Source organism: Crocodylus siamensis, chromosome 2 (assembly GCF_052110815.1).
Source record: "Crocodylus siamensis isolate JL-2025a chromosome 2, ASM5211081v1, whole genome shotgun sequence".
NCBI lineage: Eukaryota > Metazoa > Chordata > Crocodylia > Crocodylidae > Crocodylus > Crocodylus siamensis.
This window is the reverse complement of record NC_143396.1, coordinates 204,698,391-204,705,488: the sequence shown is the minus strand read 5'-3', so window position 1 is coordinate 204,705,488 and position 7,098 is coordinate 204,698,391. Positions and strand designations below refer to the sequence as shown.

The 7,098-nt window shown below is 52.4% G+C and overlaps 1 long non-coding RNA gene across 1 annotated transcript; it reads right to left on the bottom strand.

The window, feature by feature from the left end:
- Positions 1 to 1,453: 1,453 nt before the first annotated feature.
- Positions 1,454 to 4,533, bottom strand: LOC149871615 (uncharacterized). Its single transcript, XR_016440543.1, has 4 exons — positions 4,034 to 4,533; positions 3,787 to 3,942; positions 3,456 to 3,614; positions 1,454 to 1,525 (listed from the first exon to the last, which is right to left on the bottom strand). It is a non-coding gene; the product is annotated as an uncharacterized LOC149871615 (long non-coding RNA).
- Between the last annotated feature and the right edge of the window lie 2,565 nt (positions 4,534 to 7,098).

Sequence of the window (7,098 nt, the reverse complement as noted above, 5' to 3'; positions counted from 1 at the left end):
AATCTACATGGCCAAGCCCGAACCAGGCAGGCTTTTCATTTGCCAAAACTCACAACCCCTTTTTCATAGATGTCATAGATTTCATAGACATTAGGGCTGGAAGGGACCTCGGAAGATCATCAAGTCCAGGCCCCACCCAAAAGGCAGGAAGTCAGCTGGGGTCATAAGATCCCAGCAAGATAAGCATCCAATTTGCTCCTGAAGGTGTTCAATGTAGGTGCTTGAACCACCTCCAATGGCAGGCTGTTCCAGACCTTGGGGGCTTGGACAGTAAAGAAATTCTTCCTTATGTCCAGCCTGAAACAGTCTTGCAGTAGTTTATGACCATTCATAGATTCATAGATGCTAGGGTCGGAAGGGACCTCAATAGATCATCGAGTCCGACCCCCTGCATAAGCAGGAAAGAGTGCTGGGCCTACATTACCCCAGCTAGATACACATCCAACCTTCTCTTGAATACCCCCAGGGTAGGGGAGAGCACCACCTCCCTTGGGAGCCCGTTCCAGACCTTGGCCACTCGAACTGTGAAGAAGTTCCTCCTAATATCTAATCTAAATCTGCTCTCCTCCAGCTTGTGGCCATTATTTCTTGTAACCCCCGGGGGCGCCTTGGTGAATAAATACTCACCAATTCCCTTCTGTGCCCCCCTGACGAACTTATAGGCAGCCACCAGGTCGCCTCTCAACCTTCTCTTGCGGAGGCTGAAAAGGTCCAGTTTCTCTAATCTCTCCTCATAGGGCTTGGCCTGCAGGCCCTTAACCATACGAGTGGCCCTTCTCTGGACCCTCTCCAGGTTATCCGCATCTTTCTTGAAGTGCGGCGCCCATAATTGCACGCAGTACTCCAGCTGCGGTCTGACCAGCGCCCGATAGAGGGGAAGTATCACCTCCTTGGACTTATTTGTCATGCATCTGCTGATGCACGATAAAGTGCCATTGGCTTTTCTGATGGTTTCATCACACTGCCGACTCATGTTCATCTTGGAGTCTACTAGGACTCCAAGATCCCTTTCCACTTCCGTGCCACCCAGCAGGTCATTTCCTAGGCTGTAGGTGTGCTGGACATTTTTCCTCCCTAGATGCAGCACTTTGCATTTCTCCTTGTTGAACTGCATTCTGTTGTTTTCTGCCCACTTGTCTAACCTGTCCAGGTCTGCTTGCAGCTGTTCCCTGCCCTCCGGCGTGTCCACTTCGCCCCATAGCTTAGTGTCATCTGCAAACTTGGACAGAGTACATTTCACCCCCTCGTCCAAGTCGCTGATGAAGACATTAAAGAGTATCGGTCCAAGCACCGAGCCCTGCGGGACCCCACTGCCCACACTCTTCCAGGTCGAAACCGACCCATCCACCACAACTCTCTGGGTGCGACCCTCCAGCCAATTCTCCACCCACCGGACTGTGCAGTCATCCAAGTCACAGCCCCTTAACTTGTTCACCAGTATGGGGTGGGATACCGTGTCAAAGGCCTTCCTGAAGTCCAAGTATACGACATCCACCCCTCCTCCTGCGTCGAGGCGTTTTGTGACCTGGTCATAAAAAGAGACTAGATTGGTCAGGCACGATCTACCTGCCACGAACCCGTGCTGGTTTCCCCTCAGCATAATTTGTCCTGCCAGGCTCTCACAAATGTGAGCCTTGATGATTTTCTCAAAGATTTTGCCAAGGATGGAGGTGAGACTGACTGGCCTATAGTTACCCGGGTCCTCCTTCCTCCCCTTCTTGAAAATGGGAACCACATTGGCCCTTTTCCAGTCCTCCGGGACTTGACCCGTGCGCCACGAGCGTTCAAATATTCCCGCCAGTGGCTCTGCAATGATGTCGGCCAGTGCCTTCAGTACCCTCGGATGGAGCTCATCCGGGCCTGCCGACTTAAAGGCATCCAGTTCCTCCAAGTGACCCTGCACCACCTCAGGGTCCACGCATGGAAGTCTGGTGCCTTGCTGCTGCCTCCCTACACTCCCAGTGAGAGACTTGTCATGCCTCTCACTTAGGAACACTGAGGCGAAGAACTCGTTGAGGAGTTCAGCCTTGTCCCCTCTGTCCGTCACCAATTGTTTCTGCCCATTTAGCAGGGGTCCTATTCCTCCCTGGGCCTTCCTTTTACTCCCTATATATCTAAAAAACAATTTCTTATTGTCTTTTACTTGGGTTGCCATCCTCAGCTCCATGGTAGCTTTGGCCTGTCTAACTGCCTCCCTACAAGCACGAGCAGAAGAGGTATATTCCTCTTTGGTGATCTCTCCCTGTTTCCACTTTTTATGTGCTCCCCTTTTGGCCCTTAGTCTGCCCTGGATTTCTCTGGTCAGCCAGGGAAGCCTCCTGGCCCCTTTCCCTCTTTTACCTCGCACGGGGATCGTCTCGCTTTGTGCGAGAAGGATAGCTTCTTTAAGGCACAGCCACCCTTCTTGGGCTCCCATCGTTTCAAAACTACTACTCTGCAGTGCATCCTTCACTAATCGCCTGAGTTTGCTGAAATCAGCTTTCCTAAAGTCCAGCACGTTCACCCTACTGGTTACCTTACCCACTCGACGCCTTATGTTGAATTGTACTTTTAGGTGATCACTGTCCCCCAGATGGCTACCGATCTGTAGGTCCCCTACTATGTCATCCCCCGTTGCCAATACCAGATCCAGTAAGGCATTCCCCCTAGTGGGACCATGTACCTCCTGCGTCAGGTGGAGGTCCTGTACACAGGTTGGAAACCTGCGTGAGCGGTGGGACTTTGCTGTCTGTGTCTCCCAGCAGATGTCCGGGTAGTTTAGGTCCCCCATGACCACCGCCTCTTTAGCTTTTATGGTCTCTGAGAGTTGCCTCAGGAGCCCCAAATCTATTTCTTCCCCTTGATGTGAGGGTCTGTAGCAGACCCCTACCACCAAATCCTTTTCTCCTTGCCCCCCATGTAGCCTAACCCACAGTCCTTCTACTTCCTCATCCTTTGATTCTGTCTTGATGAGGGTTGATGTATATTGCTCCTTAACATAGAGCGCAACCCCTCCCCCACTTTTCCCCACTCTGTCCTTTCTGTACAATCTATAGCCCTCAATATGTACCGCCCAGTCGTGGGATGGATCCCACCAGGTTTCCGTCAGCCCCACTAAGTCGTAGTCGTTTAGTGCAACCAGGAGCGCTAGTTCATCCTGCTTGTTCCCCATGCTCCTAGCATTAGTATATAGGCACTTGAGCCCTGTGACTGGTGCTTTTGCTACCCCCTCACTCCAAGTCCTAAAGGGCTTTTTGTCCCTAACCTTCCCGTTCCTTACCTGTGCCGTATTGCTGTCCACCCCCTGCCTTTCACGTTCCCAAAGCTCTCTTTCTTCAGGCTGGGCTGTCCTTGTGGGTGCCACCTGGTTTGGTGGTCCACAGCCTCCCCCACCCTCATCTTCCCCTCCCCCCGACGAGCCTAGTTTAAAGCCCGCCGGAGGAGATCCGCCAACCTGGAAGAAAACACACGCTTACCTTTGGGGGACAGGTGAAGCCCATCCCAGCTGAGCATGTCCCTCGTTGTAATGTGTGGGTCATTGTCCAGGAAGCCGAAGCCTGCCTCGAGACACCACTGCCGAAGCCGCCAGTTGGTCTCTCGGATGCAGTTCTCATGCCGTCTTCCATGTCCGTTCACTGGTAGGATGGAAGAGAATACCACCTGTGCACCAAATTCCCTCAGCACGCTGCCGAGAGCCTGGTAGTCCGCCATCAGGTGATCTGGGGTTCTCCTGGCCGCATCATTAGTACCCACATGGACAAGGACCATGGGGTAGTAATCGGTGGGCTTGATCCTGGCCTGGATTACCTCCGTCACATCCTGAATCTTAGCTCCAGGCAGGCAGTAGACCTCTCGTGCTGAAGGGTCCTGGCGACAAATGGGCCCTTCCATACCTCTCAGGATGGAATCGCCTATGACGAGCACGCGTCTCCTCCTCTTCTGGGTCCTCTCAGATCTCTTGATCTGTTTGGAATGTGAAGAATGTGGCATTTCTTCCTGCCCAAGGGTTTCCTCCTCCCTTTCCATCTCCTGCAGAGTCGCCAAGGCCTCGTACCTGTTCTCCAGTCGGACTGGAGAAGCTTGTACCTGCTCGCTGCGAGCCGCTCCGGTCCTGGCTGTGACCGTCTGCCACTCTGCCGTGGAGGTCCTTCCCTGGGCTGCTTCTTCCTTGGGTGCCTGGTCCTGCAGGGAAAGGAAATAACTGTCAATTTCCTCCTCTGCCTCCCTGATCCCCCTCAGCCTGCTAACCTCCTCCCGGAGCTCCCTCACCTGTGCCTCCAGAGCCCTAAGCCGGGCACCTGCCGGACAGGTGTGGGGGCTCCCAATCTCTGCCCCCCCCGGCCCTGCTGGGGATCCCCCGCAAGCCGGGAGGTAGGGGGACATCAGCTTCCCCATGGGCTCGGTCTGGGTGGAGGCCTCAGACCAGCCCCGGTTAGCCTTGTCCCCCTGGGCAGAGGCCCTAGCAGCACTCCTCGTAGACACCATTCTAAGCTGCTGTTTGTAGACCTGTGTGGTGTCTACGTCCTACCCGTACAGGAGTCCCACTCCTGGCCCTCCCAGCCCGCCCGCCGGCGCGAACACCTGCGCAAACGCATCCCTGTGGTGAACAAATATTCCTCCAGGTACTGGTGGTCACCCCTGATAAACTTATAGGTGGCCATTAGATCACCCCTGAGCCTCCACTTTTCCAGACTAAAGAGCCCCATGGCTCTCAGCCTGTTGTTGTAAGGTCTGTTTTCCTGACCTCCGATCATGTACATGGCTCTTCTCTGAACTCTGTCAAGCTTCTCCACATTCTTTTTGAATTGTGGGGCCCAAAACTGGATGCAGTACTCAAGCTGCAGCCTCTCCAAGGCCGAGTACAAGGGGAGAATGACGTCCCGGGATTTGCTTGAGAAGCATCTATGGATGCAAGCCAGAGTTTTGGTTGCTTTACTAGCCACAGTATTGCATTGCTGGCTCATGTTCATCTTGTGGTCAATCATGACCCCCAAGTCTCTTTCGTCCATAGTGCTAGCCAGCACTGCCAAACCTATAAGGATGCTGCAGGTTTCTCCTCCCAAGGTGTAGAACCTTGCATTTTTCGGTGTTAAACACCATCAGGTTCTTGTCCGCCCATTTGCTGAGCCTGTCCAGGTCAGCCTGGATCACTACCTGTCTTCTGGTGTGGATGCTTTGCACCAAAGTTTGGTGTCATCAGAAAACTTGGCCAGTTTGCTTCCGACTCCAATGTCCACATCATTAATGAAAATGTTGAACAATATGGGTCCAAGGACAGAGCTTTCAGAGACCCCACTGGTCACAGGGCATCATGATGAGTGACTGCCATCAATTACTACCCTCTGGGTCTGACCACAAAGCCAATTTCCCAGCCAGCAGATCATGGTGGACCCCAGGCTACAACTGGCCAGTTTCACCAAGAGGTGATCATGGGATACCAGTTCAAAGGCTTTTTTGAAGTCAAGATATATGACATCAATCTCTTCTTCCTTGTTCAGGTGATAGGTCACCTGGTCATAGAAGGAGATGAGATTGGTCAAGCAAGACCTACCTGCAACAAACTTGTGCTGGCTATCCCTCAGGATATTGGCATCAGCCAGTCCATTAAGGATGGCCTCTTTAATAAACTTTTCTAAGATCTTCCCTGGGAAAGAAGTCAGGCTGATGGGCCTATAGTTAGCCGGATCCACTTTCCTCCCTTTCTTGAAGATCGGCACCACATTGGCCTTCTTCCAGTCTTCGGGCACTACACCAGAGCACCAGGAGTTTTCAAAGATTTGTGCCAGAGGCTAGCCTATGATGCTCACCAGCTCCTTAAGTTACCCTTGGGTGTAGATTGTCAGAGCTGGCTGACTTGAAGGTATCCAGACTCTCAAGGTGTTCCTTCACGAGGTCAGCATGGATGGAGGGCAGGGGATCTCCCTCACCTGGACCTCCCTGTCCCATAGCGGGCATGGGTGTCCCATGGGACTAATGAAAGACTGATGCGAAGTACCCATTTAATAGGTTGGCTTTTTCCTGGGTGTCAGTTGTCAGTTGTCCCATCTGGTTCAGCAGGGGTCCAATGTTGCCCTTGTTTTTCCTCCGACTCCCCACTTATCTGAAAAAGGACTTTTTATTTTTTTTGATGCTCAAAGCTAGTTGGAGTTCAGTTGCAGCCTTGGCTTTCCTAGTTTGCTCCCTGCAGGACCAGATCAGTGCAGAATAATCCTCCTTGGAGATGAATCCCATCCTCTATCCTTTGTAGGCCTTTCTTTTTAGCCTCAGGAAATCTGCTAGATCCCTGGAGAGCCAGGGGGGCTGCTGTGCCCTCCTGCTGCCTTTGCTCTGAGATGAAATAGAATCAACTTGTGCATTGAGGATTGCTCCCTTGAACCACTCATACTGAACTCCCCTCCTCCTGGGGTTGTTGTCCCTTAGGGCCTCACTGTCAAGCAACCTGAGCTTGTCAGAGTTGGCTTTCCTGAAGTCAAGGACTTCCGTGTTGCTCACTGACTTGCCAGCTTTATGGTGGATGGTGAAGGTGATCAGCTCATGGTCGCTGTCACCCAGCTTCCCATCAATCACTAGGTCGCCAATTAGGTCATCCCCAGTAGCCAGTACTAGGTCGAGCAGCACTTTACCTCTCGTTGGCCCATAGACTTTGTGAGTCAGGTAGAGGTCATCCATTAACAAGAGGAAGCTTTGCAACTGCTCGTATTTTGCTGAGTGATCCTCCCACGAGATGTCCAGGTAATTGAAGTGACCCATGACAACCATGGTCCTGGAGCATGTGGCCTCAGCCAGTTCCTGGGTGAACTTCTGGTCAAGCTCTTGACTTTGGGTGGGAGGTGTGTAGTACACCTCCACCGTTGTGCCCCCTGTGTCATGTTCCCCATGGATTTTAACCCAGAGGGTCTCTAGTTGTTCACCCTGGTCGCCAGTATCAGCTTGCAAGGACATGTAGTTTTCCTTCACATAGAGAGCTACACCCCCGCACCTTTTATCTACTCAATCTCTCCTGTACAGGGTATAGCCATTTATACCCGTGGTCCAGTCATAGGTGAAGTCCCACCAGGTCTCCATTTTCCCTATGACGTCATAATTATTTGCATTAAGCAGGAGGACAAGTTCCTCCTG